This window comes from Petaurus breviceps, unplaced genomic scaffold (genome assembly GCF_028583685.1).
Source record: "Petaurus breviceps papuanus isolate PSGF00001 unplaced genomic scaffold, PetGlider_PUasm1.0 90784, whole genome shotgun sequence".
Lineage (NCBI taxonomy): Eukaryota > Metazoa > Chordata > Mammalia > Diprotodontia > Petauridae > Petaurus > Petaurus breviceps.
Genome location: NW_027187345.1, coordinates 7,342,167 through 7,351,836, shown reverse-complemented (window position 1 = coordinate 7,351,836; position 9,670 = coordinate 7,342,167). Strand labels below are relative to the sequence as shown.

Sequence of the window (9,670 nt, the reverse complement as noted above, 5' to 3'; positions counted from 1 at the left end):
AAACCAAGCCAATACAGGGGGAATCTTTAAATGCCATTACTATCACAGTAGATTAGGGAATTCTCCTTCAATAAAACTACAGATTTAGAGATGGACAAGAAGCCATAGTCTAACCCTTATCTTTTTTTTTTTTTGAGGGGGGGGGAAGGCAGGGCAATTGGGGTTAACTGACTTGCCCAAGGTCACACAGCTAGTAAGCTAAGTGTCTGAGGTCAAATTTGAACTCAGTTCCTCCTGACTCCAGGGCTAGTGCTCTATTCACTGTACCACTTAGCCGCCCCTATCTAACCCTCATCTTTATAGATGAACAGAGGATAAATGATGTGCCTAGAATCATACTTTAGATGGCTGAAGTGACTTTTTTTTTTTAAACAATCGGGGCTAAGTAACTTGCTCAAGGTTACACGGCCAGTTATTTCTGGGTGTGGTGCTAAGTATCTGAGCCCGGATTTGATCCCCAGGTCATCCCAACACTAGAGAAGGTGCTCTTACTCGCTGAGCCACCTGGCTGCCCCTAAGCAATTGGGGTTAAGTAACTTGCTCAAGGTTACATGGCCAGGTGTTTCTGGGTGGGTAATAAGTGTCTGAGCCCAGATTTGATCCACATGTCATCCCGACACTGGAGCCAGTGCTCTTACTCGCTGTGCTACCTGGCCACCCCTGAAGTGACTTTTGAACCCATCTCCCTGATCCCAAGTCCACTGCTTTATTTACTATACCATGTTGCCTCAGAACTTCAAAGACAGCTGTTATTTCATTAGTGTGACCATTCCACCAACAGATTCCAGTCCTTTCAAGTCTTACTATGCATTGACTTATTGTGGCCCAAAATTCATTCATGTGTGGCCAGTCTTCCAGTGATGATTCTCTATGAACTGGGCAATGTTATTCCTTACATAACAGGCTACCTATTTGACACATTTCTGAGTCCTTTATAGACTGATAAACCTTTTGTTGTGAAGTTTGTGTCTACTGGCATAAACTTTGAGAATTCAGGGTTAGATTATTGGATGAGATGAACTACTACCTTTGTCCACTAGCAAGTCAGTAACTAGCAGGTGAATACTCATGATTTGAAAGAATAAAGATGGAAATTTTAAAACAAAAAATATCTAAACATTCAAATTTTACTTAAATGTGGTAACAACTTCATAGACTTTATTTAAGATTTTCCTCTTTTTATTTCTATGTTCTAAGGGATGGCTTTGTGTGGAGGTAGGGCAGGATATATTGGGAAAAGTAGGTGATTTAAAACAAAAGATATGAAAAAAATCAAACAACGATATGATCAATAACTTTGGAAGACAATGCTACTCTGTTTTGGTAGCAGATCTGTTCTATCCTACTTTAAATGCTTTTTTTAAAAAACAGTATCAATTAATATTTCTACACAACAGAAATGACATTGACACTACTTAACTGCCACAACAAAAGACCAAGAGCCCCCAAAGCACCCTGGTTAGCAAACATCTGATGCATTTGACAAATGGAGAGAGATGACTTTCAAAGGCAAGAGTAGGCTAGAATATAAACTTGCTTATAAAATCTAATGAAGGATGATGAATGATTGTGATAACATTGCTATATCATCTCATAACACAAAAAAGCAGTGGAAACTAAAGCCAGATTAAAGAAAGCTTGGCAAAATATCCAGCTAAGTGAAGTCATCTCAAGGGCATTAAAGGATGAAAATCCAAAGAAGACTACAAATAGAAGAAAAATACAAAATATTTGTAATTATTTTTAACAGTTTTGTCCATGAGGGACAGTGAGTACTACATTTGGATCCTAACATCTCAGGTAAGGTACTTACAGAAGAGGAATAAAGATGGGAAAAGAAGCCAGATTGGACCAAGTATATAGAGATCTATGCTGCAGTTGAGACAATTCCGAAGACATTAAGGGAATGATATACAAATATCTGAAGGAGAGGAAGAAGACATCAAAAGTGGAAAAGATCTAGACCTTAAAATACTGAAAAGGGTGTCTGAGAGCACATCAGAAACTATTGACCTATATGCCTACTGTCCCATTTATACAAAATCTTTTATAATAATCACCTATAAAGATGAATCATCAATGACTGCTAGTAGTGGGAAATAAACAGGCTTTTGCAAGAAATATTCAATAGTAGACTAAACATTTACAATTTCACAATTAACTGAAAGGTAAAGAGATTATAAGATCCCTGTCATATTTAATGATCACTGATTATGAAAAAGTATTTTACTTGGTAGAACAGAATACTTTCTTACAGGCTCTTTTTACAAGGTGTCTCTCCTACAAACCTCAGTCATCTCATACTCATTGGATGATATAACAGAAATAACACTAATTGTCAACCCTCTGACAATATGTCAGGAAGGCATTAAACAGAGATATGTATGCTTATCAAAGGTATTAGACACTGTAATGGAGGAGATTCATCACAGAGTCCATTTTGAAGAGGGAGGCCCTATGGATGATGAGATTAAGTGCTCTTGTTTATGGACATCGTAGCCCCAGAACAGTCAAGCTTCCACTGAGTTTGGCCTGTTAACCCACATGGTAAAGACCAAATGGAAGAATGCTTATTGCTCAGATTTCAACATGCCTTTGGATGGACACCCTAGAAAACCCATCAATCAGTGTTTATATTGGCAGTGGAGTCCGAAGTTGAGGAAAAAAAGGGAAGAGAATGCACTGACTACTTTCAGGAAACATCAGAGTTCTTCTAATTAACTTTCCCTTCCTCACCCCTAAACTTTCCATGAAAGCAAAAATGCATTAAAAAAAAATCCCAACACTGTACTGGTGTTGCATCGAGAGACAGAAGACAACTGCTTCCAAAGAATTATAAAAATCACACAGGGCAACAGCCACATAGTGATGTCAGCAGGTTATAACATATAATCAGGAACTCTGAAAGAGTAAAAGACATCCTGTATGATAGAAAGATGGTTTGATCATATGGCAAGAGCAGGGGATCACAGGTAGACAGCCAGAATGCACTATTGGTACCTTCTTAATGCAAGGAAGATCATCTTTTGTGGTGAATTTATGGGAGAATGTGGAGTTGTGGATGAGTTGTGCACTACATTATTGAAGGAAACTTCTGAAATGAGATCATTTGAGTATTTTAAATGTGCCAGGAAAAGTGTGATGTTTAAAAGAACCTTGTAAATATCTTTATAAATGGAAAATAGTTCTGTTTGAATAATCACTTTTAAAACTGTTTGCTATAAATTTGGTTTTTGGTAAATGGTTTTTTTTTTTTGCTTTTTGGAGGAGAGAAGGCAGGGCAGTTGGGGTTGAGTGACTTGCCCAAGGTCACATGGCTAGTGTTGTGTCTGAGGCTGGAATTTTTTTTTTAAAGCTGATTCCAAAGTCAAACATAGACTACATATTCATAAATTCACAGGTTGGAATTTGAAGGGACTTGTGATTATCTAGTTCAGTCTCCTCAGATAAGAAAGTGAAATCTCTAGGGAAGCAGGTGGTATCAAAGCAGCAAAGTGCTGCGGGAGGGAAAAAAAACCTCTTTTTTTGAAAAAAACTGCCAAGAACACTGACTTTGAGTTCAAGGAACTGGATTCCAATCTTGGTTATCTATAGCTCATGGGATCTTGGGCAAACCACTATTATCTCTCTAGGCCTAAATTTTATCATCTGTAAAATGAAAATTTTGGACAAGATAATCTCTAAATACCTTTTGTAGTTCTAAAATTTAAATGCCTAGCTTAGCTAAAATGATAAAGTCAAGCCTAGAATCCAGGTCTTCTGATTCTGTATAGTGTTCTTCCTACTCTGATTATGGGATTATTTCTAGCCGTAATCTCCATTAACAATAATAATCATAATCGAACACCAGGAAATCAGTAATGTCATATATGAGGTTTTTATTTTTAAGAGCTTGTCAAAGAAGCTGGGAATTACATCAGCCCTTCCTCATGTAGAGGCGGTATTCTTTTTGTTGAGTCTGGTGGCAAAGATATGGTAGAGAAGTGTTTTGGGTAAGAACAAGTGATAGGAAACATAGGATAGGGGTATTTTATGACCAGGTTCTTCTCTACCACCTGTTCTGCTAACCTAGCTATCAGCCGTGCCATAAAAAAAAATTTCTTGTATCATCAACCCTGATATGCATCCTATCAACATATAAAAGGTTGCATCTTATGCATTATCTGTAAGAATGTTACCTTTTAAAATATATATGTAATTTGTAAAGGCCCTATTAAAAATGGGAAATAAGTCTAATGGATACATCTAGAAGTTCAAAATTTCAAGGTGTCAAAGTAATATTGTAGTTTTCCTGGAGAAGCACCATGGGAAATTTTTATTGTTGGGGAATTATGACAAATTATGAGACATGTTTTGGCAGCAAAAATTAGGTAGCTGATTCCAAGTCATCATCACAAAACATCAGTCTCCTTATATCATGGGAAATTTGTACAGTAAAGTACTGAGAACTCCAATGCCTAGGTCTTCAATTTGTTTTCCCATTTCCTATATTTACATCCTCCTTCAGGAGAGAAGTAATCTGTCGAGGAAGCAACTGGTGGGGACAGCAAATATTTTGTGCTGATTTGCTGTCAACCAATGGAACTAAGGATGTCTGGTGTGGATTAAAAAAAATATTTGGGGGAGTGGGCAGGGGAAAAGGTTGTTTTTAAAAACTGTCTGATTTAAACTATGACCTCCTAGGTCTAACAGAGTTCTACACAAAGTAGGTGCTTAATATATGTTTGCATTTTATTTCATGATGATAAAATTAGGTGACCAAAGTAAATTAATTTTAGCAAAGGTTTGACTATGCTACTCCCTCACTCAAGAAATGTCAGTGGCTCCAAGTTAAAATATAGATTCCTCTCTTTGGCATTTAAAAGTCCTTCACTTGTCTGGCTCCCACCTACCTTTTAGATTGATTTCAAATTCCGTCCCTTTAATTCACCTTCCATCCAAAGGGCAGGCTCATCCACATAGAATTTTCTGTTTCCTTGGGGGGCAGTACTAAAGGCACCCATACTCCCCCTTCCTCTTTACCTCAATCTCTTGGAATTGCTATTTCTCAACTGCTTACATGCCACCTCTTAGCTCTTACCATTCTTCCCTTCTCCAATCTCCTCCAAATTACTTTATTTACTTTGTATATATTTTGTATTTACTTTTCTACCTACATGTAGGTAGAATGTAAGCTCCAGAAAGGCATGAATTTGTTTTCTGTGTGGCTAACAGTCTCAAAATCTACCAGAGAACATGAATCTTTTTGTGGGGGTGGGAGATCTGGGCTTACATGTGTGATTTCACTGGTTCTGGGAAAACCTCTTTACTAATGCAATATGTCAACTGTTCTGCAACTTGATAATATAAATTTAAATAAATGCTTGTTGAATTCAATGAAAAAAATCTTTAGTAAATCACTCAAGGGCTACCTTTTAGAAAATCGTTGTAGACCTAAATTATATTTTAACAGCCTAAAACCAGACTGTATGGGAATGGGAATTCATCCTTAAAAGTAAATTCCACTATTAAAATTCATTTTGATTTTTGACAAGTAGCAGAAATAGGTATTACAAACATTTCCACTGATATACAATTCATTTCAATTAAAACAATTTCTGCTTCCAAAATTGAAATTTTAATCACATATGACTTGTTCCTGAAGCTCTAGCAGGGACAAAATGACTGACTATTCTAACAGAGAAAAAGATAAATAATAAAATTACAGGTAATTCTCCAAAATCTTGTTTTTAATTTCGTCGCCAACTACTTTACTGATAAGGCAAAGGGTTTAAAACATTTAACACCAGCCAAGTCCATCCTACGACAGATGTGCTGATTAACCACCAAAATGACCTACAGTCTATGGGCAGAAGAAAATTCACAAGAGAATTAGGAATTTACAGTAATCCTGAGTAGTTCTTATAATACTCAGAACTGCACTTTAAAAACGTCCAACAAAATACAATTCTTACTCTGTAAATGATAAGGAGGGCACCACTTGTATCAATTTCAGAGCCACCTCTAATTCACTAGTATCTGAAAGCTTCAATTACATAACATTGTACAGTAATGTGTTTCTTTTGTATCCTTTCCTTTCCTTTCCCCCTGGAGTCTACACAATCATATTACAACGCTGGGCTCCAAGGGATGGAAGAGGGATTTCCCTCGCTCTCCAAGGCTAAAAGCACCTTCGTTCCCTCCTCCCTAGCTCCCCCAAAGGCAGCGATCTTGCTCCCCTGGTGCGCCTCGCTTCTTCCTGGGAGCCTAAAATCAACAATTCCGGTTTAGCCCTGGGAACCCGGCTCAGTCACCGCCTCTCGCCGGGAGGCAAAACCACCCGAAAACCCCACCCAGCGCGAGGCGTTCTAGTCTCTTATCGGAGGCACAGATCTGGGGACCGGCGGAAGCTCGGAGGCCTAGACCAAGCGAGAAAAACCCCTGAGGGGCCCGAGATAGAAACCGACTCCTGCAAGGGGCCTGAGGACGCGGAGGCAGCCGGTTAAACGCCCCGCCAGCTGTCTGCGGAGAGCGCCCATCGGCCCGGCCAGGTCCAATGAAGCGTTAACGGTCATTTCACTAGGGCGGGAGAAAAGCTTCTTCCCAAGCGCCGCGGTCCGAGACCAGCCCCGAGCCAGAGGCAGGGGGAGGCGGAATGGAGGCGGGGCCGAAGAAGGCATCCCTCGGGCCGGGGAGGGGCAGGGGCGGGGGCGGAGGAAAAACATGCGACACTCCCAGCCTGCGCCGCTCGCTCCCGCGCGCGCTCTCCCAAGTCCCGCGGAGTTTAACACAATGCCGACGCCAACGCCACGCGCACCGCCCCAGAAAGCTCGATTAACCCGGCGCAGGAGAAAAGGGGAGGGGGGAGGGGGGAAAAGTGCGAGCAAGAAGTGGGTAGGCCGGAAGCGCGCGCGAGAGCCGGAGACAGCGCGAGACCCGGGTAGGCCGGAAGCGCGCGTGCGCGCCCCCGCCCGCGAGCAGGGAGGAGGAGGCGGAGCCGTAGCACTAGCGGCAGGAGCTGGAGGAGTCGCTGCAGCTGGGAGAAGCGCCAGAGAGGCCGGGCCTGCTCCGGTCTGACCGGATCCCTCCCCTCCCCCTCCCTTCCAGCTCCCCTCCCCCCAAACCCACTTCCGCAGCTCGCGGCCTTGCCGCTGAAGCAGCAGCAGCAACAGTAGCCGCAGCGGGAGGAGGAGGCGGAGGCAGCGAAATGTCTGAGGGGATAACGCACCAGACGGGCCCGTCTCTCCAGGCTCCAGCGCGGGACTCTCACCGGCCGCCGCCGATCGTGACAGACCTCGCGGTTGCGGCGGGAGGGGAGTGGAGAGAAGGGGAGGGGCCGGGGAAGGGGAACGGAACGCGGATCGCCCCCCCCTCCCCAGCTCCGCCGCCCGCCCTCTCGGCTTCCGTCCCCTCCCCCTCCCGAAAAGCCCCGGATGAAGCAGCCGCCGACTCGCCGCCGCCGCCTGGCTCCGGGGGATGGTTTTGTCAGGCGGCCAGAGTCCCGGCGCCAGGCGCAGCCACCACCACCCCCACGGGGCGCACCCTCCTCCCGTTTTCCTGAACCGGGCCTCTTGGCTGCCCGGGTTCACCCGCCTGATCATCACCTGGAGCCGGGCAGGGAGTAAAGGAGAGCAGGACACGACTTGTTCGTAGTCTCCTTTGTTGCCGCCGCCGGGATCGTTGACGAGCCCTGGCCCCTGCATTCTCCCCCGCCTCCCCGTTTTTCCGGGGGCTGGGGGCAGGGGTGGCACGTGGAAACCGGGGCCCTGGGACCATGTCGGTACCTGCTCACCTGGTGCTGCCGTCGCCGCTGGGAGGAGGAGTGTAGAGGGGGCGCCGCTGTGCAGCCCCAGCCGCGCTCTCCCGCTGCCGCCACCGCCGCCGCCTTCTCTGGCTCTAGCTGCTGCTGCTGCCGCGGTCGGTGTCTCCGGCGCGGCGGCGGCGGCGGCAGCGGGGCTTTTCCTGTCCGGTTACGTTAAGGTCACATGACCGAGAGCGGAGCGACTTGTGCAAAGAGGCTGAGAGCGGCTCCCGCCGGGGAGGGGGGGGAGAGGCGACGAGAGCTGTGGCGGCAAGAGTCCCCCCCCCTCCTGCCCGCCTCTCCTCCCCCGCCCGCCTCCGCCTCCTGCTACTCTGCCGCCGCCGCCGCCGCCGCCACCAGCAGCAACTGCAGCAGCAGCAACAGCAACAGGGCTACTCCCACCCTATTCCCTACTCCAGCCAAACTTCTAACCATGTGGGGCCAAGCCACGGAAACTTAGAACAAATGAAGGCGGATGGTTTTAGTGGCAGTTCCTAGGTTTAGATAAGGTGTTTAGAAGGGGCACATTTCTGATACCTTGGAATGTGAAGGGTACCCAGCCTTCAACTTCTTTAACCACCAAGCATAGTCTGTGTTTTTGTTTTTGATGCCTCTTGACCAGCACCTTTTTATTTTGGCTTGTTAGTTTCTCATGATTTCTCTTTAGATCTAGAAAGAGAATTCACTTTAGAACCTTGGAGAAATAGAAGACTTTCTGGATAGGTGATATAGATGATTTTGAAATTTTTGTTAAAGGAAAAATAGGTTAGTGCTTGGTATTATGTTTGTTTAGGAGAGTAGTTTAGTGACTTGTCTCTTAAGATGCCTAAAATAATGTGATCTAACATCAGTTAAACTAACTTGGAAACTTTTGGTAATATGTCAGTAGTATGTCTGCGAAACATATTTGCAATTCAAAATGCATCTGCTTTCATGTTACAATTTGGTATTTGAATTACACATAGTCTCCAGGTTTATTCTAAGTTTAGAAATTAAAAACCGTTTAAGCCGTGAGTTCTGAAACATTGTATCCACAGAAGTTTTAAAAACGAAACTGATACCATGGTGATCAACATTTATAACTAGTTTCTCTCTTCCTTTGTTATTTTTTCTAAAATTTTAATGTACACTTTTGGAACCGCAATATTATTTAATGGAAGATAAGATTTTAATAGGGCTTTCTGCCTGTTTAAAGAGTAGATTTGGGATTCTAAATTTCAGGAAAGACAGTTCCTCCTTATTAGTGAGGAAACCCAGAAAGTAGTTAAGAATCCTCTTGCAAGTGATTCACAATTGACTTTCACATTATACTTTGGCACTTATACTTCTGGTCTATCTTAAGGGGGGAGGGTGGGTTAGAATGCTGATTTTATTCCAGGAAAAACTAAGAGCAGAAATTCTCCTGAAATCTAGATTTGGTGTAGCAGCCCAGTATTTTATTCCAGTGCCTCTGTGAACTTAATGTAACAAGACAGAGCTTCAATAACCCAACAGTAAATAATGTTTCTAGTATAGACCTGCTGTAAACTTTCTTTGCCTTTGGTAAACTGCTGAAATGACTGTATTCAGGGTTGTGTGCTGATTTCAAAACAATTTAGGTTCATGTCCTGACTTAACCATCAAAGGTCAGTTGTATCTTGAAACTGGTAGAGATAATTCAGATTTTGTGGCACAGTTAGGTTTTAATTTCATTCTGAAGAATGAAAAAGTTTCTTAATGAATTGCTTGGTGATTTCAGTTTTCACTGGGACTTTTACTTTTCTTAACTTTACCCCCTACTCTTCTAGTAATGAACACAGGATTTATTTTGAGGCTTAGGTAGGATTCCTGATTGATGTTTATCAATTGTGTGAACTTGGGCAAGTCAGCTCACTTCTCTGGGCCTAATTT

The 9,670-nt window shown here is 43.4% G+C and overlaps 1 protein-coding gene across 8 annotated transcripts in view; it reads right to left on the bottom strand.

The window, feature by feature from the left end:
• The window catches only part of ZBTB2 (zinc finger and BTB domain containing 2), a 27,965-nt gene extending 19,960 nt beyond the window's left edge, over positions 1-8,005 (bottom strand). For 3 of the 8 annotated variants that reach the window (XR_011164766.1, XM_069069682.1, XM_069069676.1), the window contains exon 1: positions 7,772-7,937. The gene's annotated coding sequence lies outside the window, so the exon portion shown is untranslated. The other 5 variants (XM_069069677.1, XM_069069678.1, XM_069069683.1 and 2 more) reach the window with 5 other exon arrangements.
• Between the last annotated feature and the right edge of the window lie 1,665 nt (positions 8,006-9,670).